This window comes from Ambystoma mexicanum, chromosome 10, assembly GCF_040938575.1.
Source record: "Ambystoma mexicanum isolate Mex_15411 chromosome 10, UKY_AmexF1_1, whole genome shotgun sequence".
Lineage (NCBI taxonomy): Eukaryota > Metazoa > Chordata > Amphibia > Caudata > Ambystomatidae > Ambystoma > Ambystoma mexicanum.
In genome coordinates this window covers 1,436,410,587-1,436,432,307 of record NC_090932.1, presented here as the reverse complement: position 1 = coordinate 1,436,432,307, position 21,721 = coordinate 1,436,410,587, and the positions used below count along the sequence as shown (strand labels likewise).

Genomic DNA, 21,721 nt, shown 5'->3' with positions numbered 1-21,721 from the left:
GGACAGGGAAAACATTTTTCCATGCACGGAGAAGGGGGGAAACAGCGGAAAGCACAGCCTTCCACCCCTGTAAAGCCTAAGCAGACAAGCAAACACAAGTCTACCCTTGAAAATAAATCACCTGCTAAAGTAATACCCTGTTCCAGGGAATGGTCCAGTGAGGACATAGACAGGGTTATGTCTAGGATGTCTTCCTTGGCTGATTTTTATGATAAGAACCCAGAACACTTTCTTTCATATAACCCTCAAGGGGCCACACCCTCAGGCTCCTCCGATCCTATCCCGCTAAGTAAAGAGCCCCGGGTCGAAAGACCTGAACCCTTCAAGGTTCAGCCTTACTCCACTCCATATTCTACTCCACTCCCCAGTTATCAGGGACAAGTTTTCCCTGAAGAGGACCAGGAGTTTGCATTTATGGAAGAACAAACCGGGACAGATTACTATGCAGAGGATGAGGACCTGGAGGAGGGAGAAGATGAGCAGGAAATTTACAGAGTAGATTCCCCAGTACAAAGCGAAGCCCCAGTTACTGACTCTCCAGTTGATAACCAGCCCCTCCTTAACGAGGTTCTCGCTCGAGCAGCGGAACACTTCCACATCGACACCCACGGTGTACAGGAGGAAAGGGACTTCGCGGAGGAGTTTGTAGGAGAGAGAAGACCGGTCGCTCAGACCATCCCTATCCTCAAATCCATCCAACGAAGAATAGATCCTTCCCTGGTGAATCCTAACCTCACCAGAGCTGTCAACCCCAGAATTGAAAAGATTTTCCGGGCAGCCCAGTCTGACCCTCTGTATATAAAGGGACATCTTAAACCAGATTCCCTAGTGGTGACCAACACTAGAAAGAGGGCTGGCACGCCCTTATCTTCATCAGAAGCTCCTCCCGACAAGGAGAGCAAAAAACTTTACGGGTTTGGCAGAAAGGTAGCCTCAACGTCCGCCTACCAAGCAAGGATTGCGAATTCCACCACCCTGTTGGCTAGTTACAATTGCCATCAATGGGAAGAAGTCGCGGCGCTCATTGCCTCTGCTCCAGAACCGCTAAAGGGCCAGCTGGCTCGGATCTCGGCAGAGGGGAGAGCCGTGTCTGGTTGCATTTTAAAAGCAACTTTCGACGCCGCTGACAACGCAGGGAGATTGATAGCAGAAGGTACTGTTATCAAGAGACATGCGTGGTTACGGCAGTCGGGATTCAAGACAGAAACCCAGGCTTCTTTAATAGACAAGCCAGTGGAACCCGACCTATTGTTTGGGAAAGCGGTCGAAGACGCACTTAAAAATGCCAAAGATGAATATGAGACTCTCAAATCCCTTGGCCAGCTTACCAACAAACCCCCTAACCAGAGGGGGAACAATAATTTTCGTCGCCCACGCGGCCAAAATTCACAAAGAGGCAACTATGCCCAGGGACAAGGTACACAATGGAATAACAACCAGCAGTCTACCCAGAGTTACGGCAGGGGTAACAAGAGAGGTCGTGGAAGAGGCAGAGGCAGCCCCAACAAGGGCGGGGGCACGCCTCCACCAAAACAGTGACGCTCAGTTCAGGGTCCCTTGCCACGCAACCCCAGTAGGGGGACGCATTTCCACCTTCACCCAGGCTTGGGAAGGGATCACCTCAGACAGATGGGTGCTGTCAACAGTATCCGCAGGATATTGTATAGAACTACTGCAGCGTCCCCGGAATCATCCTCCACGACAAAGAGTGCACTCCCTAGAACATCAAAGGATCCTTCTCGAGGAGATCGCCATTCTGCTAGAAAAGGACGCGATAGAACTCGTCCCAGGACACCAGGTAAACAAGGGTATCTATTCAACTTACTTCCTTGTGCCAAAGAAAGATTTGACAATGCGCCCAGTATTGGACTTACGGCCTGCCAACAAATATGTCAAGCCCCAAAAATTCCGTATGACCACGCTACAAGAGGTAATCCCCCTCCTAAAAAAGGGGGATTACATGGCAACCTTGGATATGAAAGATGCTTATTTTCATATTTCCATGCTCCCAGCGCACAAAAAGTACTTGCGCTTCAAGGTGGACAGTCGCCACTACCAATTCAAGGTACTGCCCTTCGGGATAGCTTCAGCACCAAGGGTATTCACCAAGGTACTGGCGGTGGCGGCTGCACACCTACGCAGGGAAGCAATCCCGGTGTACCCTTATCTGGACGACTGGCTCATAACGGGGGAAACCCCAGGAATTTGCAGGTCAAACATTCAGAGGACTATCGACCTCCTCCACGAATTAGGCTTCTCCATCAACGAGAAAAAGTCAAGTCTGGTGCCAAGCACCTCAAAACAGTTTCTAGGAGCTATCCTAGATACTCAGAAAGGATTGACCTTCCCTTCGGAAGAGAGAATTCGGAATATACTTCTGCAAATTCCGCATTATCAGTCAGGTCAACAGATAACAGTACGCAAAGCTATGCGGTTACTGGGCATGATGGCGTCATGCATTTACCTGGTCCCCCACGCGCGTCTGCGCATGCGTCCCATGCAGGAATGGTTGGCGAAACAGTGGTCTCAGGCAAGTGGTCATTGGGACGATCTAGTGGTCGTTTCGCCAACACTCGTACAGAGCCTACACTGGTGGACAAGAGAGAATCTCGCAAAGGGGAAACCCTTTTACGATCCCGAAGTACAAGCCGTGGTGACTACAGATGCATGCCTGACTGGGTGGGGAGCTCACCATCTCCACCACACAGCTCAGGGTCTCTGGTCTCACTCAGTAGCCAAGAACCACATCAATCTGCTAGAGCTTCTGGCAGTATTCCGAGCGCTAAGGGCGTTCGAGCCCCATCTACTGAACTTGTCGGTGCAGATCAGGACGGACAGCACGACAGCCATGTTCTATCTGAACAAGCAAGGGGGGACTCGTTCGCCAAATCTGTCCAAGCTTGCCCAGAAAATATGGATATGGGCACTCAGACGGAACATCTTCCTGTCATCGCAACATGTTCCAGGGGAGCTCAATTCCCTAGCGGATGCTCTAAGCAGAAACTCCCTCCCGGAAGAACACGAATGGGTCCTTCACAGAGACGTAGTAGAAGATCTCTTCTCTCAGTGGGGTTTCCCCACTATAGACCTATTCGCCACAAGCGAAAACAAACAATGCCCAGGATTTGCATCCAGGTTCCCCCAGCCGGACTCCCAAGGGAATGCCCTGTGGATGAACTGGTCAGGGATGTTTGCGTACGCTTTTCCACCAACTCCTCTCATCAGGAAGGTGGTGTACAAGATGAACAAGGAATCTATGACGCTCATCCTAGTTGCTCCCATGTGGGCGAGACAACCATGGTTTCCACACCTACGCAGGATGGCGGTGTGCGAACCCATCAGACTCCCAGCCTGGTACAACCTACTGTCCCAGCAACAGGGTCAAACAGTGCATCAGGAACCCAACTCTATGAACCTAGCAGCATGGCTCCTGAAGTCATAGAGTTTGGACATCTCAAATTACCACAGAGGTGTATGGACATTCTAAAGGAGTCCAGGAAACCAAATACAAGGCACTGTTACTTTGATAAGTGGAAAAGATTCGTTATCTGGTGCCAGAATAAACAAATCAACCCGGTTGATTGCACTCCTTCCAACGTTGTGACATACATGCTCCACCTGCTGGATGCAGGGTTGGTTTTTAACTCGCTGAAAGTACACCTGGCAGCCCTCTCGGCTTACACCACATCCCATAACAAGGTCTCGTGGTGGAAAGTACCAGTGGTTAAAGCCTTCATGGAAGGAGTAAAGAGACTTCACCCTCCTATTTCGAACCCACCGCCAGGATGGGACCTCAACGTGGTGCTAGCTAAGCTCATGGGACCCCCATTCGAACCCATGCATAAAAGTAGTCTCAAACACCTGACTTATAAAACGGCCTTCTTAGTAGCCATTACCTCCATAAGAAGGGTCAGTGAAATTCAGGCTCTGTCAGTGCAGGATCCTTTCTTTACTATCCACAAGGACAAACTGGTTTTACGCACACACCCTAGGTTCTCACCTAAATTCATATCCAAGTTCCATGTAAACCAGTCCATCGAGCTTCCGGCTTTCTTCCAGAACCCGCAAAGCTCGGCTGAGGTGAAACTACACACCCTAGATGTGCGTAGGGCGGTCCTATACTATGTAAATAAAACCAGACCGCTAAGGAAAACAGATCAACTGTTTGTCTCCGTAGCTACAGGCAGAGAGGGGGATCGCGTCTCTAAGGGCGCTATCTCGAAGTGGATTATCAACTGTATACAGCTGTGTTACTCTCTTTCTGACAAGACTCTGCCTTTTACGCCAAGGGCCCACTCTACTAGAGGCATTGGTGCCACTCTGGCTTTCATTGCAAATGTTCCCCTCGACACCATTTGCAAAGCGGCTACTTGGAGCTCTATTCACACTTTTACTCAGCATTACTGCATTGACACTCATTCCAAGACAGATACACAAGTGGGACAAGCGGTTCTAAGACACCTGTTTGCTCATGACCCTTCTCACATCCCACCTCCTTCTTCTGGTACTGCTCGCTAATCTATGCACAGCATGTGATCTAAGCAGATTCCACAAGCCTCAGAAGGGATACATTACTCACCGTAATCGTATTTCTGATGCTTGTATCTGCTTAGATTCACATGCGACCCACCCTTCCTCCCCTCCGAGAGAAGGCGCATGATTGCTTGTAGTCTTACCTTTTCTGTCTATCTGCTTGGATTATCTGTACTCACGCTACTCCTCATGCTTCCTCATGTCAGAAAAAATACAATCTGAGGATCCTACACGCGTGAGGGATCTTGGGTACAGTGGACGTCACACTAGGGATAGTATTACTGGCACGCCTGTGTCGACGCCCATTTTCGACTTTCGAAAAACAAACTGTAATACTCCGCAGCTTCCACTAGATGTCGGCCTATGCACAGCATGTGAATCTAAGCAGATACAAGCATCAGAAATACGATTACGGTGAGTAATGTATCCCATATATATATATATATATATATATATATATGATATATTGGGGGGGGGAAGTGAGGACACCCTTAGATTCCTCACAGTGCTAACACAAGCATTTTAATTTATTTGCCACGCCTTTGGTAGAATAGAAATATTTTTAGAGGGGGTGGTGGTCACAGGCAGTGGGAATTTTTGGCTGTATGACAGAACACACCACCTACTTGAACACATTGAGCAGTAGGACAGCGACGGAGTCTGTACTGGACCTGCTTGTTTGAACGAACACAATCCGAGACAAAACAAGCAGTTGAACCGTTTTGTTGGAACAGCAACAAATTGGGGCTAGAAGAAAAACATGTAGAGGGGGTGATCACAGGCAGTAGCCATCAGTGGGATGCAACACATTACCTGCTTAATAGCGGAAGAATTGAAGAGAAACTTGATTAACACATTTGAACATTTCAGCAACTTTCTGTAGTTGTTGAGATCCCCCTTTGTTCTCCTTCCCTGCCTCGTTGCGCCGTTAAACACTTGTGTATGGGCACGCTATAAATAAAATATCATATCAGGTGCAAGAGTATACAGTACTACCTCCTTTAGAGAAAGGCTCTACCAGGGCTGCCTATGTCTGTGGTGTTGTATGCCAAAAAGCACCAATTAAAGACAAACACCAATTAACATGGCCTCACAGCCAACGGCCAAACATGGAAAAGGGAGTGGAAGGCGCTTTGTAACTGTTGCATGGTTCACTACACAAACTGTAGCTGCTGCAATTACTTGGGATGCACAACCCTTGGGTAGTAGAACAGTACAAAGTCAGTCAATAGCCTCTAGTTGCATAACCACCACTGCTGTCATTGTAAGGATCAGTGCTTCATCATTCCTATGCCTTACATCCATGTTTAAGAGCAAGCACAATTTTACACTGCTGAAGAGGGAGCTAGTTGGCCTAAGCCACGGGATAGGCTGTCTTGCAACTGGAATAAAATAAATGTTGATCCTTGACAAATGTGTGTGCCTTTTCTGCTCTTAAGAATCTTATGCGAATGTGAATTTTGACAATATTTCATAATGGTGTACATTGTATATCTCAATATATAGTGGCTTACCCAAGAAGAGAGGGGGCTTCCTCTTTCAGTACATCCACCCATTTGCAGAAACATGGCTCCGTGAGGCGTTCTCGTCTCATTTATGGTTTATCTTTGCAGATAAGCCTTCCATTACATGCTTAGTTTGGAGGGTTGCCAATATAAATTATCACTGTGGTTCATTCATCCATAGGGGTAACCATAGCTCATAGCAGCCTGCAATTTTGGCTCCAGGAGTGTAGATGAGCAGCAAATGGTAAGAATGCAGTGTTTTGATGGACCGTGGTTTCTCACATGATTTTCATCTTAGTCGTCACATTTGAACAAGTTTCCATTTGGAAAAAAATGGAATTATAAAGTTAAATAAAAGAATCAGCTTCCAGTAAATAATGGCATTATTCGATGTTAAGATTCAAAATACATAGTCAAAGATATTTGAAATCTTGTATAAATTTGTATTTAGCTATGTCATGGTTTGCTGATTTTCTGTGGGTTCCAAGTCTGTTATTTTTCTATCTAATGTATGAAATGGTTTTCGTTATTGATTCTTCTTCTGTGCTTGTATCGTTTTTTTTTTTAATTTACAACAAAAACATTTGCATTGCCCAGTTTGATGCAGGTTGATTAGGTTTACCTGGGCAGCACATGCTCAAAATGTTTGTAATCTTATCTCGCCTTCAGAAAATCCCTTTCCTTAATTCTTTCCCTCCGGATGCTTGTATAATTTGCCCTACTAGTCTAAGCACCAACCATTGTCATGTACCCATCAATCAACTGGAGTAAGTGCTGCTTTTCGAATGTCTGTGTCTGTTTATCCTTCTACATGCAAAGTAACGCAATGCAAATGTACATGAGAAAATTGTATTCACACTGCGCTTCAATCAGTGTCTATACACAATTCAAATGTATTTGCTGTGTCCATGCTTGTATTGTTGTTAATCTTTCTGTTGCTTCTTTCACATGCACTTATGAAACCTCTATTTTTTGTATGATTCATGACTGTTCGTATTCGAATATTTGGAGCAAATGCCCTACAATGAATGCTTTCTATTTATGACACTTGCACTCTGTAGATACCTTTGCTAAACACACACATGTAGTGAAATGTAAGGCTCATAAGCATTACACTCCCTATCCTCCCACGATTTTAATAAAAGAGAACATAATGTAAGATTCCCAATTCTCAGGGAGGGAGTTCACATGTGTAGTAGGTGTGTGTATTCAACTCTAGTTGCTGACACTTTCTTTTTTTCCCCACCAGAAACTGGTTTTTGTAAAATGGTCCAGAAAGTGAAAAAGGTGATGAGAGAAGTTTCACATGAAGAGTGAGCTTTCCTGGATTGGTACCGTTCCCATAGATGGTGTTTAACCCTCCAGCCATATTCCAGAACTAAAGGCCATGTAGAAATTCTTTCTCAGTACAGCCGGATTTACTATCATTCTTTACTTGGGCGCAAAAAGTGAACCACAATCTCTGCAGCGTAGACGTTTTGTGGAAAGTTTCAGGTCCAGCGATCAAGTCGGCTTAGCAATTTTTCTCAAATTTTGTATTATTTAAACTTTTAATGTCCAAATTGTCTCTTCCCCTGTTTGTAAGCACATCTTACGTTTTTCTTTTTTTTTTTCGGGGAAATGATTCTTAATTTAGGAATGTGTAATAGGGAATGTACAGCTCTCATGGGAACAATTGTTATTTGACTGTTTGCAAAGTGGACAATTATGGAGAACATGAAGTAGTCCTCTTTTACCTTTTGGAAGCATTCACCAGTGACAATACGTGTTAATGCTTAGCATTTGCCAGGTTACAATACATTTTTTCATGGCCAGTTGATTTTGAACAACCTGGTTGGGGCCATGTGAAGCAGTCAGTGGAAATATGAAGGTCCTATCTTTCCTTTTTTTTACAAAAACAAATCTGCTGAACGTTGTGTTCTTCAAACCACGGGAGAGTGTACAGTGCCGGAAGAAGCAGAATTTATCCACATCATAGTAAAGCTTTCAGTGGATTCTTCGTGCCCCTGATGCCAATTAAGAAGCAGATGCTGAGGCTGCCTCTGGAGTACTTGACTATTTTACTTGATTATTATTTGTGTGTATCCATATTCATGTTTAGAGATGGGGATTCACATGCAGAACCAATGGGATGCATTCCCCATTTACCTTACATTCATAGGAACATCATGACAAAAGTAACGATCACTCAGCATTTGTAAGCCATTAATTCTTATTTGCATCCAATCCAACCCGTTACTTTACATGGCCCAATGTTTCCCAGCCAGACTCTGCAGGAGCATAGGTGGATTGTTTACATGTGTCTATGGGAGTACACTACTTTAATTTCTCTCAGCACTTGAATGTTGCCTCTATGAAAAATTGGCACGTGTAAAAGAACTGCTGTTTGTGGCAGCAAACCCAAAAGTACCTGTTGGGGGGGACCTTCATTTAGTTTGTACCTAAAGTGCCTTTTAAAGTCACAACCTACCTTTAGTCCATACTTGCTTCAACTGAGGTCTATCCTTACTTGACAAACTTTGGGCCATATTAACAGTATGTGAAGACCGAGAATGTGATTTCTGCTAATCCCTTTAATGCAGATGTTTACTGGATAGTTCTGTGATGTTTTTGGGATTATAAAATCTAGCCTGGGCAGTACAGAAGGGGTCAATAACACGCCTACAGAATTTAGTGCTGTCCCCATTGAACACTTTTGTTTCCAGTTTTCCTTTCGGGTGCTACATAGAATCATATTTTTTCACACTTTTTTCAATTGGATGTAGTCTTTTTAATGCATTTTACTTTACTGTGGGGCATGCAATTGTGCCCTGGTTCTTTGCTAAGGTATATTTTACATTTTTGAATCTATTGTTCACCTGCATACCAGCATATTTCTTTATGCGGGTCTGTTTATTACCAAATACTGCCTGTAGTGTGCAATCCATAAAACCTAGCCATTCTTGAAACTGGCAGTTCCTGCTATGGTATCTCGTGGAATGTAGTGGGCATAAGAATGGTATCTTTTGGTTTTACTGTATTCAATCATGAATGTTATGTTAAAATGTTTGCTATGAGATGTATTCTTTACTTCCACACACTGCACTTGATTTCATGCCCGAATTTAGGCTCAGTAGGGATTTCCTATGAAAATGTCTAACAGTGGTAGAAGTATATGATGACGATTTTCAGTTTTCGCTGGAGAAGTTGATGAATTATGCATTGTGATATAAATGCTGTAGTTGTACTGTTTGCAAAATACAGACTTAATTTAAGCCATATGCATTCATATGCAAAATTCATGATCATAAACGCTATGTGCTGTGACATGAAAACGTCAAAATAAATTACTGTTTAAGTGGAAGCAGGTGATTTTTCATAGATTAAAATGAAAAATAAACCCTGAATGTAAAGGCCTGGTTTGAAAAGCGGGGAGGACATCCAAGCATTTTCTGTTTCTATTTAAAAGGGCACCTTTTAGGTGACCAATGAATCATTCTGCCCTGAACTATGTGAATGTGGCACACTTTGCAAATAGGTCATGTTGTACATAAGTTTCAGTACAATATTTTTTGTCAGAAATTATGCTACCTTTTGAAGAATTGATGGGGATGAGGAGTGGAAGGACATATCACTGGAGGTGACCAAAATAGTACTTAGATTGGAATGTATCCATTTTAATGATCACATGAAAGAGTCTCCGCTCCATTGTAATGTTGTACTGTATTTGGAGAAAGGTTTTAACAGAAAGAAGTAAGAAATAGCCGACTCACTTTGTAAAATTATGCCATGCCCAGCCCTGCTGAAAGCCACAATGTCTTACAAGTTGCAGCCCATTGCTTTTTAAGCCAGTCAACTAAAAGTCTCCTATGAAAACTAGCCATCGACATATAATTGATTTTTCATTGTAAATAATCTAAAGCAATTTTGTTCATGTACATTGGCAGACTATTGAAGTGCCAATATGGTTTTCATGTGTTAAATATATTTTTAAAATACATGCCATGTGAGCAGTAAAATTTCTAGCACTTTGAAAAGCAAAAAGGGATGCTGTTCTGGAGTATTTGGTCTTGGAAGAGAACTTATACACAGGGAATTTCACCATTCCTCAGCACAATATGTTTTCAAAACAATTCTAAATGTGTTTTTAACCGCATATATGCTTTTACATTTAAGTTAACACATTTGGTATCTGATAACTATACTATTCACTTTGTCTGGTTGACTTCCTGTAAAAGGAAGGTTTTCAGAAATTGTAATTGCATCTTAATCTGTTTCCTCACTTTTGAAATATGTTCCTTTTTGTAGGCAGTCTAAATGCAAGAAAAAGCTATGTAGTAGGTACTAAGACAGTGTTTTACATGACTTCAACATTCAACGCTTCTTTATATATTCCAATTCAGTATTGGAAAAATCAAATCATTGCATTTGGCAGTTTCTGTGACAGTTGTTATTATGGAAGAATTATGAAAAAATATCCCGTGGGTGGACTACGTGATTTTTTTCTTCAAATGTATGAAGTATTGTACCAGAGTATTAGATGAAATATAATATTTTATTGAACATTCTATCCTTTAAAAGGAATACATTTTGGATGTCATCAATTTGATGTGAATCATGTAAATGTTGATAATAGAATTATTAAGCGCTGTATTATACATTGTGTTTCATGAAAAAAAGACTGCATCACTTATTGCCTTTTTGCCACATACTGAAAATTGTGTAATCTATTCATAATTGTCAACATGTAATTAAAGATTAGTTTATGTATATGTGTTGGTGAATGTGAATTTCTTTGCCGTATTCAATTTCGTTTGCTACTTTTACTGTCTATTCCTTGATTCAGGTTTTACTGCTATATTTATTAATTTAATGATAAATACGTCCCAACAATCACACATACTGTTTAGAAATAATCCCTTTTTGTAGTGACATTTTTTGAGTTAAGCTTTCAAAATCACAGGTATGCAAATTTGCAAAAAGGAGACTCAGATATTGCACCCTAAATGTTCAGATTTTTAGAATGAAAAACAAACAATAGAACATGAGTATGAATATTCTGATGCCTGAAATGTTTGCTTGAAAATCACGCAATAAAGCCAAATAATGTAGTTTTTTAAATTGTACTTTAAAAGGGAAAAATCAGTCTTCACTCTTAGTGTTTGCTTTAAAATGGTGGTTGCAATACTGTCTTAAATTGAAAGAAGTTGTACTGCTAGGGTATTTTATAGTCACACGTGTGAGGGCATGGCTGAGAGTGTAGGAGTGGGAGGCTGCATTGAGGGTTACAAAGCTCTGCCTATGGCCCCAAAACATTCAATTCAGCTACCTTTATACAAGAACAGCCAAAGGATTTGCTTTCCCATTAGATAACTTGATCAGCTTCAGGCTTGGTATTTTAATATGCAATAAGCAACAAAGAGCTGTTTTTTGTTCCACGTAAATTCAGTAAGAAACTCAGGTGGTTTATTTTAAAGTTGTATGCATTCTAAGGTCACATAACTATAAGGGACAATGCCTGGCATACACAGATTTTGATACTGATACCAACTGCTCTTATGCTGCAACTGATTCTTGCTATCTTTAACTGTGGATCAGCAATTATTTTGGTTTACATGCTTTAGATCCATATTATCAATACCACATCTCTATCCTTTACAAAGGAATAACACGTGGCAAGGAATTGGGACTCCCTATTACCAGCTATCAACTGCACAGTACTTAATTTTTTGTATCTTTGTACCTCTAAAAATACAATGTTATTTTTATCCAGCTCACTGGTACTCACTATAGCAGCCTCAGAAGGATGAAAGATTAATTAGTGCCCCACCAAGTGATTGGCATGCTTTACACAGATATCCTTAACCAGTGTTTAAACCTCTCACTAATCATCCATACTCTGTGTTAGGAACGCTAATAGAGAAAAGGGACAAAACTCCCACATTCTTGCAAACACTGGCTTCTTTATGGATTGTTGTTGGGTCCCACGCCATGCTCTGCTGCAATTTGCACGGGCTCTTGATGCTATGTGCCCTTAAAATTAAGTTGGTTGGGTTTGGTTAGTGGAGACGGAGACATAATGCAAGATCCCTTTGCTGCTGTGTTGATTTGTACAGTTTGGATGTATCCAGTTACTGTCTGTGGGTCTGTTTCTAGGTGGATAGTTTCAATAGCATTTGGGCTATCTTTATCCAGAGGGGAGCCTTGTCTGCAGACATATACAATTGGGTGGGAGATATGTAGAGGTCTGATGTTTTTCTGTGTTGGGAGGGGATGGTCAATTGATGTGAATGTCTGGATTAACTTGTATGCCTATTATTTAGTGCAGTGCCAACGGTTGCAGACCGCTGATGGTAGTGGAAAGTATGAGTTTAATGTGTTAGTGCTTGGGTTAGTCAGTGGAGACACAAATGGCATTTGGAGCTTCTTATCCACTGTAGCTATGCTAACGTCCTCTTAATGGTGCACCACACGGTAGGGCCATTGTGCAGAGAAATTCTAAAACATACTAGAGTTGGCTGTTATCCCTGGCAGTGGACACCATTCAGCACCTGGTCCTAAATCACACTGTGCCAAAACAGGGAGTATACCAGAGCCTACATACAGTGGGCACTACCTTGGTTGCCCTCTTGCAGTAGATCGCAGAGGAACACTCTCTTTCAAAACAGCTTGTTGCCTGATGCTGTGGCAGAAGTCTGTGGGTGTTCTGCCATAATGGTGGTGATCGGTTTGGCAGAGGTTGAGCTGCTAGGGGGATCTCAAGCTGCTTTCCGGGGAGGAGGTGCGCTGTGAGATTTGAGTTAGAGGGTGGTTCCTTTGGGAGTTCTTTTTGGTTGACCTGTACATAGTTCATGTTTTGAGCCAACCTAGAGTTAACTTTGTTAGTGATAATTCTAGGTCTATGGTCCTCATTCTAACAATGCTGGACCGGTAACAATGGTGCCGGTAAGCCTACTGGCACCATTGTTACTGGACTGGCACAGTACGACTCTGCGGGCGGGTGCTGTTCCACCCGCCAGGGTCAGACCTAGTGGGCGGAATGGCACCCGCCCGCAGAGTTTCACGCAAGCACCAGCACCGTTAACAGTGCTGGTGCTTCTGTGGTCCCCATTTCATTGAGTCCTATGGGACTCAAATGGGAATGGGGATTTACAATTACCAGCGCCTGACTTCCGGAACGCTGGGGTTGTAATTTCCTGGTGTTTCTGGCAAGCCAGGCGATGGTAAAATTCGCAAGTACGGCGGCAACCTGCCGGCTTCACCGGCACGGTTACTGCCGGACTTGTGATGAGGCCCTATATGTCAGTGTGTGACTATTTGGTCCGGTGTCCAAGCATTGAATTGGATCTGAATGGCGTGAAATTGGTTAGCTATGGTTTATTGAACCACAAGAACTGACACTGAGCTGGCCATTTTAAATAAGGGGCAAAAGTAATTGAAATGCATTTGGCAGAAACATTTTGCTTACCTGAAAACAAGATTAATTGTTTGAGCCTTGCTAGAGGCTATTATTCCTTCATGTATCAGAAGAAGAAAGCTTGTTTGGATGATCGCATATGTCGGGCACGACATGTCAGCTGTACTGTTTGAAATATCTAAACAAATGATATATGCCTCCTGAACACTCCTTAGTTCTCTTTACTTTGTTGAAGTCTTGCGACAATCTGTCCTCCTTCCATGAAAAGAGGTCTATTCAGCTCCACTCCTTTTTTATTTTTTCCGTAAATGCGCAGTATATGCACATGGTAAAACAAAGTAAAGTTTGGACATAGAAGGCAATCGCTGAGCAAGATCCTTGGACTCAAAGTCAATCTATCTTAAGTGTATCCAGATGGATGTGCCCTATCTCTGCATTTCCTTGTTGCACAGCTATGATCATCAGTGTATTAAAAAGCATGCCAAAACATCCTATTTAGGTTTCTTAATGTACACTAACAAGTGATACAAGTCACCGTGGCACACAGTATCAAAAAATGTATCATAACATTAAACACACTTTCCAAATTTCAAATGAAAATAGCCGACACAGTCCAATAGTAAGAATTGTGCCATTTTAAAAGTTAAATAGTATATATAAAAACACACTGCAACATCCAGTTTAATCAACCTAATTTCACATACAGCTGGTAGGTACACATTACAACTAAGAAACCCTTACTAATTAACACGTTTAAATCCTTACAATAAAAGCAGCTATCATAGTAAAACAATACAGGAATTATCTTTTTTTTTTTAAATTAGATTTTGCACAATATCCATTACAACACACTGTCAACAAGCTCAACTTTAACTTCACATTCCCCAACCCTCATGTTTACTGTCGCCCCTTCCCACCCCCAGCCTGTCCTCCTGACTTGATATCCGTCATAGCAATTGTGTCTACCTCCTTTCCCTCCCATTCATTCTCCTTCTTTGCCTTGATTGCCAACAGTGTGACCGTCCAGTGTTCTCCACCTCTGTAAGGCTAACCCAGGCTCCTCCATTTGCATTCTAATGGCTTTCTCCCACACCCCTGTCCCTGCCGTGCACCATTTCTCCAGATCCCTCCACCATCTGGCCACGCCTGGCGCTCTCTCGTGTCTTTCCATCCCATGGCTATACTGCGCTTGTACGTAATATATATCAAGTCCTTCAGTTTACTCAACTGTTTGTCCTTCGCATTCCTTTTGAACTGCCCCACATTCAGCTCCACTCCTTATTGCTCTATTGCCTCTCATGATGGTGCAACCACATTAAGCAATATCAAAACTGTCAGCACACTAAAGGCTTCTTCTGAACAACCTTTCCCATGGCCTGCCATGTGGTTCTCTCTTCAAGGTGATTTTCCCAGTCCTTGCCCCCTCCTGAAAAAGCCATTGGTTGATCTAGTGATTCAGCTGCTCTTGCAGATTACAGACTGATTGCCAACTTCCCTTTTCTGTTTAAACATTCCAGAAATTGACTAGTAAACAGCTAATGCTCTATAGTGGATCTAATAATCTGTTGCATGATCCTCGGTCTTGGATTTTGGCCAGCTAAACTGATCTGCCTTGCTTTTTGTTTTTTCTATTTCTATGCACTTGTAACGCGCCGAAAGCCCGTAGGCATTCATTTATGATGCATGAATTTGTTGCATTCTCTAAATAAAGGTAGTACAGTGATCCTCATTCTCTTAGACATACCATCTATATTTGACACTGTTAACCACCTCATCTTTATTTACCGTCTTGGTGCCGCACTTGGGATAAAGGGTCAGAGTCTCAAACATATTTCTTAATTCCTCCAATTTAGAGAGATGCTGGTGAGGTCTATCAAGTTCTTCCTCAGCCTTTTTATCTTATATTGTTGTGTACCCCAAGTCTCTGTCCTGCCACCATGGTGTCTTAATGTATACTTCAAATGACTGGATGATAGACAATTCCTTATGCCTCTACTTGCCAAAAACGGTGATGGTTTACCTGGGCTCCTCAATCCCTTCTCCTCTACTATCCACCTGGCCTAAGACCATGGGCACTGCCCCTTATTTGGTATCTTGCTCTCCACTGCCCTACAAATACAAGACAGCCCCAGAAAATTGTCTCCATATGTTGAAACAGATCCTACCAGTATGTTTAATTTATTATCTTGTATATTAGATATGTTCATTTTTTTTAAAACATTTTTTTATTGCTTTACAGTAAAACATTTAGTAAGTCATGCGTTTCCAACGAATATTCATATAGACTTCATCCGTACGTACCTGAGGAAACCTCTCCAATGTGTTACATACATACATCAACTAGGTGGAGAGACTCTACTCAATTCATCATAATCCTGGCAAGCCTAGGGGGGGCTTGTGGAAGTACCTTGTTTTTTAATGCTAGAACCTTTTCTAAGATCGTTCTGTAAAACTCAACCAGTGCTAGAGTAAGCAAGATTTGTAGACCTCTTAACATATGTTGCCACCAGCCCTCAGCCGTTAAGGTGTTGTAGTCCCTTAATAAGTGGCCAAAGCAATGTGTCCTTTGTTCCGAGAAATAGAGGCACAACATGAAAAAGATACTCAAGTGTTTCTTTTCTGGAATCTAACTCACAGAATCTACAGGATGAGGTCTTGAAGTTAGTGGGATCTCGCACTGTTATAATCTCCCCAGTATTGCATAAGTTAAAGCGAATTCTCATGAAAGGTTTTGCAAATTCCTGGATCTGGGCGTTTTAATAAATAAGGCTGTCCCATGCCCCTTTTTCTTGTCTCAGCTGCTAGATCCTGATGAAGTTTTAGATGGGCAACGACCTCCAAAGTCTTAAACCAATCAAACTGAAGTGATTTTTTTCTTACTAGACGCAGGCATAAGAAATAAACAAAAATCCTAATTATCGAGAAATGTCCAAAAAAAATGAAAAACTGACCTGGAACATTGAAAACTCAAAAATGTAAACTGTCACCCATTTTAAATACTTGGGAGTCATGATTGACAGGTCAAGTTCAGAAACAAAAAGGCCCTATGGGACAGCACTCGTAATTTAACGGCTCAAACTAAAAAAATTGGAAAATTCTCCCTGTTGCCAGCAATCTAGTTTTATAAAACAAAGGTTGTCCCTACTTTACATACGGGATGGACGCATCCTTGAACATGTCCGTGACAATTTGGCCTAAACTAGAAGGACACTTCTGGAGATCAGTCCTAAATCTACCAAAATTGACTTCTGTCGCAGCAATTGGACAAGAACTTGGGTTACTCTCCCTGGCAGTGACAGTAGACCTCAGAAGTATGCAGCTCTTCAGAAAAACCTTGAGTGAGTGATAGCCCTCCTCCTTACCAGGTCATTGCAGAAGAAATCAAAAGCGGCCGTTGCCAAAGACTAAACACATGGGTTCTAGCAAAGAAGCAACAACCAGAACAAATCACATGCGCCAAGGACAATTTAATCTCCAACCCTTAGAGAGTAAAAAAAAAAAAACGGAAGAATGGGACTGGATCTGGACTAATGAATCCGTAGCAGCAAATAAACTCTTGAAACATATTCAAAGGATTCCAAAAAAAATGAAGGCACCCCAAGCATACTGTACTAAGTTTCCAGATAAACTAGAAGCACTTTCATGCAAGCCTGCCTCAATTTATTCTACACGCACAAAATGTTGGCTACAAAATCACTGTCAACCACCAACACCTGCAGACTGCAACGATCAGGCCCAACTTGAATCTATAAAACACTTGCTGATGTCATGCTCTGAAATTACTCAGGATCGCGCAACCTATCTAACGCTGCTGCTCAGGGACTTCACAATGTGCAAAAAAGAACAGTGGTGGGCTAGGTTGATGTCAGGGGAAAGGACCAGATGGACCATAGCTGCAGCAAAGATTTTGTACCACGCGATAAAGAAGCTAGATGCCACCCAAAAACAGTCAATTGAAAAGGCCCTTGACCACATTCTTCGCCATTTGGAAATTATTTCATGTTTTCGGAGCTTGTAAAAGTCAAATTGATTAAATACAAGTAAATAATAAATTTAAAAAATCAGATAATTGTATTTCCAAGTCTGCTATTAGACCAAGGCATTTCTTTTCCACAAGATGATCCTGGGATTAGTTCCATGTGAAAGTTCCTGTTGGATTCTCATAATCATTGAAACAGTGGGGGAGTTATAGCATTTGGCTAGAAATGTCAGTTTCTTCCATTGTATCACCATCAGCAATGAGCTCAAGCCTAGTTCTTTTTTTATTAACTGGATAGGGGTAGAGCTAGGGCCCTCCAGTACTTTTTTCCAAAATTTCCCTTCGAACAGGGGCCACCATTTATGCAGGATATCCAGGAGAGCTTCCGACTCATAGGTTAAGGTTCGAGGGACTTTTATTTTTATAAAACTCTATAACCGGAGATGGAGAAAAGGTGCAATATTTTCTTTTCAGGATCAATGCCTGACTCGCAAGGATCCTGACCTTATGTTTCAAAGAGTCCACTGCTTCCGTTTCCACCAGCCTTTTGGAGATTGTAATTCTCAGGTATCTAAATGATTCAACCTTTTCGATTTCTTTGTTATTTATATACCATTTGAATTTTCAATGTTTTCCTTCTCTGCCCTTTTTCAGGACCAAGATGTTTGTTTTTTGTGTGTTTATTTCCAGGTTATTTATTTCAGCATATCTCTGTAGGCCATCTAATTGCTGCTGCAGACCAATCTTGGTAAACTCCAAAAGGACAAGGTCGTCATCATATAGGAGATGGGAAATTTTCATTCCTCCTATGCTCAGCAGAAAACATCTAATTGAGGCCATATAATCTCCTAGATCGGATACATAGAAATTATATTGCGCTGGGGCCAAGGCACAGTCCTGTTTAACTCCTCTCTGGGTTTCAATTTCACCACTCAACATGCCCATTGTGTTAACCCGAGTTAGAGGGTGCTTGAGTAGAGGTCCTTGGTCTTTTCCAATAGGTCAGCAGGACAATCTGTCTCCGTCAATTTAGTCCACAGCCGCAATCTATTTAGACTGTCAAAACTTTGGTGAAATCCATAGAAGCTAAATGTAGATTCTTGTTTGATTTAATCGCTTTGGCTTAGAGGAGAGATAAGATAAAAGCTGCAGGGGGCTTGCCTAGGGCTTTTATAAACTCAACTTGATGTTTGTCTTGGAGATTATAGCTTTCTAGCCAACAGATCAATCTTCTCAATAGTAGGGAAGCATATAGTTTGCCCATAAAATCCAAGAGTGCTATGGGCTTGTAATTTGAGGGGTCTGATGTTATGCCAGTTTCAAATATAGAGATAACCTCAGAATTTGCTTATGTTTCAGAATATGTTGCAATACCTTGTCCAGAACTGTTGCCCAGTGCTCCGGATATACTTTCATTAGTTGGTTAGTAATCCCATCCGTGCGCAGTGCTCTTGATGGATTAAGATGTTTTATCATCCCCATCAGGCCATCTTGATCATAAGTAAACTGTCGCTGTACCGGGCTCTTAACTTCAGGAAGGTTATCCTGATCAGGATTTTCAAAAAGGCTTTGTGTAGAAAGTAGTCCGGGCTGCTTCAGTCACCCCATTAGCTGTAGATAATGTTGTGATTGTGTTGGACGGTTTAATAGTGCCCACAGCTGGACTGAGGGTTTTCCCTTTAAAGCAACCATCACATCTTCTTCATCTCTTTGAAGAAGCTCATTTTTATGCTGCTTACACCAAGATCTGTAATTGGCTTTTATACGCTTCATCTCCAAGACAGTTGAAGCAGTTTGAGGCCTCCGAAGAGCTCTTAGATCTTTTCTCATTATTTTACGCATCTGCGTCAGAATCTGGTCATGCACATAATAATTTTGTGGATTGTACATATGCATAATGAATAATAATAGTGAATAACTGAAAATATGTCTCATAAAGTGGAAGTACCCGGGCCCTTGGTTCTCTCAGGTATTGATTAGTGTTGGCAAACTGTACCTTTGCCTCCTTAATCCCTGATGCATCCTTTGCAAGTAATCCAGAATAAGGGTGAATAAGGCTGCCAGACCGATTTTAGCTCTGAATACTACAACTATACTGGTATAGACAGGCTGTGGCCTGAGGCGCAAGGCCCACCCTCAATTCCCAGAACCTGACCCATTGGATAACATGCAGGGGAAGGAATGAGTGTGAAGGGAACACATCCTACTGTTCATGAGTTTAGAAATACTCACATCATACACATAGACAGGTAAAACACAATCTCATAGGGAAAAGCAGACAGTAAAATAAACCCAGAGCCAAGTCCCCTGATTAGATAACACATAATGGGACTAGTTCCAAGTATGGCGGTGCAGGTCTATGTTAAAATAACGAATCCCAAAAGCTTGAGTTACAAAAATTCAAAGCTGACTTGTTTGCATTTTGTAACTTGAGCCTTGGGGATTTTCTTCTTTTGTCCCCCGCCATAAATGTACTATATGATATGGCATTTATAACGTGCCTGTACACAAGAGAACAAAACGACTATCTAACTAGGCCTTGTTCGGGACAAAGGAGAAAAACAAGAGTGCATCCAACAGGTGGCAAATAAGTGCAAGTGGGGGGACTGTAGGGTTACAAATACAGACCACAAGTCCACAGGAGCCAGAAGGCAGTGCAGGATTGCAGCTGGCCAGACGGGGACCTGGGCCTGAATTCAGAGGGTGACTTGACCAGCGCACGGACCAGGCAGGAAATCGGCAAAGGAGAGGAAGAGAGAAGGCAGAAGCAAAGAGAAAGGTCTTGAGTTGTTTTCTGAACTGGATATGGTTCTGCTCAAGTTACAGAGGCAAGGAGGCTATTCCAGAGGAAGGCCCCAGTCGAAGAAATAGATCTGCCCACATGTCGTTGCTTGGAAAAGCGATTGAACCTCAGGGATTTGGAGGTGAGAGCTCGAGCAGGCAGGTATTTAGGAAGAGAGAGTTGGAGGTAGTGTGGTCCCAGGCCCCAGAAAGCTATGTGGACAATGCAAAGGGTCTTGAACTTGATTCTTGCCGCCACTGGGAACCAGTGAAGGGATTTCAGAGCTGGAGAGATACGACCCCTGGGCTTGAGGCCAAGGACAAGTCTCACAGTCCTGTTCTGGATGAGTTGTAGAGGACGGACAGTAGAGGGAGGAAGATTTAGAAAAAGGCTTTTTGCAGTAGTCCAGCCTGGAGAGAACCAGAGCTCTGGAGTCAGTGAGCTTCTGGGGGAAAGTGAGGAAGGGAAGAATACCTCAGAGAAGCGGGACACCCCCACTCACCTAGTTCAGCATTTTTGGCTTTGACATTTTCTGCACTGCTGAATGCCCAACAAACACGTATTCAGCATTTTCTTCATGGTATTTTTGTGCAGTACCTGGTGGTGTGGTACAAAAGTGGCAGAAACAGTCTTACTGCCACTTTTACTGCACAGCCATACTAGTTTGGCAGTAATGTGGCGGAGATACTTGCAGCACTTGCTAGAGGTATTGCTGCCACATTAGTGGCAAAGACAGGAGGAATTACTGCAGCAGGATTACTACCTGCAGCAATTCCTCAAAAATCCTTATGGACTCTGAAAATAATTGTTAACACTGCCATCTTGCCACTTGTAATGGGGGATGATTTTGCCTGATGACAAGTTGTGTTGACACTGATCGTGTTTGGTGGTAATTCATCAAGAATGAATGCCACACCTGGACTGTGGCCCAATGATCTTACCTATATCTGTAACATCCATGCATGAAAATGGATCCTAGGCGTATGATTAAATACATATCTTTTTAAGAAGTATTTTACTTCTCCAATTGCAGAATGTTAACTGTTCTTTCTGCCATTTATAAGTGTGCCCTGAAGCTTCTAAGTGATTCCAACCCAGCACTTCACCTAAGTCAATGCCTAGCTTATATCACGCCCCTCTCTTTGAATCCCCCCCGAGTCACACTGAACCAGGAAGCAGGTTTTCACAATATATATCACACTATTTTTAATGGTTATACAATGATCACCAATGGGGTGATGTCATACTAACAATCTCTTTAATCACAAGGGGTAATGATGGGAAAAATATTGCAGCACAGAAAATACTTGTGTGTGTGTGTGTGTGTGTGTGTGTTCAATCAAATGGCAATGTGATTACTATTTATCCAGCATGGGGTCTGGCATGGATTCACATGCTCATGAATATTCCCCGTCATCAGGCTGGGAATCCTCGGTAAAGAAAAAATTGGTATCAGTTTTGTTTCTGATCTGTCTTTCTTAGTAGTAACCAATCACGGGTCTCTGGGTCATACTGCCCCCAGCCAA

General features: G+C 42.4%; 1 protein-coding gene across 1 annotated transcript in view; it reads left to right on the top strand.

Moving 5' to 3' along the window:
• PTPN11 (protein tyrosine phosphatase non-receptor type 11) overlaps positions 1–10,789 on the top strand; it is a 1,257,273-nt gene extending 1,246,484 nt beyond the window's left edge. The window contains exon 16 of the mRNA XM_069619490.1: positions 7,288–10,789. The gene's annotated coding sequence lies outside the window, so the exon portion shown is untranslated. The remainder of the gene's footprint in view (positions 1–7,287) is intronic.
• Positions 10,790–21,721: the final 10,932 nt, after the last annotated feature.